The sequence below is a fragment of the Nothoprocta perdicaria genome, unplaced genomic scaffold, assembly GCF_003342845.1.
Source record: "Nothoprocta perdicaria isolate Ctin4 unplaced genomic scaffold, notPer1 scaffold_1353, whole genome shotgun sequence".
Lineage (NCBI taxonomy): Eukaryota > Metazoa > Chordata > Aves > Tinamiformes > Tinamidae > Nothoprocta > Nothoprocta perdicaria.
Genome location: NW_020454487.1, coordinates 3,464 through 4,380, shown reverse-complemented (window position 1 = coordinate 4,380; position 917 = coordinate 3,464). Strand labels below are relative to the sequence as shown.

The 917-nt window shown below is 66.2% G+C and overlaps 1 long non-coding RNA gene across 1 annotated transcript; it reads right to left on the bottom strand.

Moving 5' to 3' along the window:
* Window positions 1-21: 21 nt before the first annotated feature.
* Window positions 22-267, bottom strand: LOC112942856. The gene is made up of 2 exons (XR_003248469.1): window positions 237-267; window positions 22-95 (listed from the first exon to the last, which is right to left on the bottom strand). It is a non-coding gene; the product is annotated as an uncharacterized LOC112942856 (long non-coding RNA).
* Window positions 268-917: the final 650 nt, after the last annotated feature.

The window sequence follows — 917 nt, the reverse complement described above, 5'->3', positions numbered from 1 at the left end:
GACCTGTCCGCGCGGGGCAGGACGCTGCCCACGATGGTGATGGGCCGGGGCTGGGCCGAGGGCGTGCGGGGCAGCGCCGCGTGGAACGGGACGCTCTGCGGGCACCGGAGCGCTCAGCCGCCCCGCGGGGCCCAGGCGTCCGGGCGGGGGGGGCGTGCCCCTCCCGGAGCGCGGAAACGGGGAGGAGGAGGATGGAGCTGAAGGCTCCGTGATGGAGTTTGGGGGGGGGGGCTCACCGGGTTGCTGACGACCACCGGGTCATTGGGCTGCAATGAGGAGGACGGTGTCACCCAGTGGGTGTCACCTGGGGTCACCTGCTGCCCCCCCCCGTTCCAGCCACCCGGGGGGGTCCCCATGACACCCAGTGCCCCCCCTACCTGATCCTGCTGGGTGCCCTTCCTGCCCCGGATCCTCTGCGGACACAGGGGAGCGGCTCCGGATGGGGCCCCGGGACGGGGCACCCATGGGAGACCTTCCTCGCCCGCATCCGGATCCCAAATCCCAGCTCACCCCGGAGCGTGCGCCCTCACCCTGCACTGGAGCGGGGGGCAAGGCCGCTGCCCCCCACGCACCCGCATGCACTCAAGCACCCGCATGCACATGTGCACCCGCATGCATTTGTGCACCCCCATGCATATGTGCACCCCTATGCATTTGTGCACCCCTATGCATTTGTGCACCCCTATGCATTTGTGCACCCCTATGTATTTGCAGGCCCGCATGCATTTGTGCACCCGCATGCATTTGTGCACCCCTATGCATTTGCACACCCATGTGCATTTGTACACGTGCATGCATATGCACACCCACACGCAGTTGCACACTTGCATGCATATGCACACTTGTGTGCATTTGCACACCTGCATGCATTTGCACACCCGCATGCATTTGCACGCCCATGTGCAGTTGCACGCCTG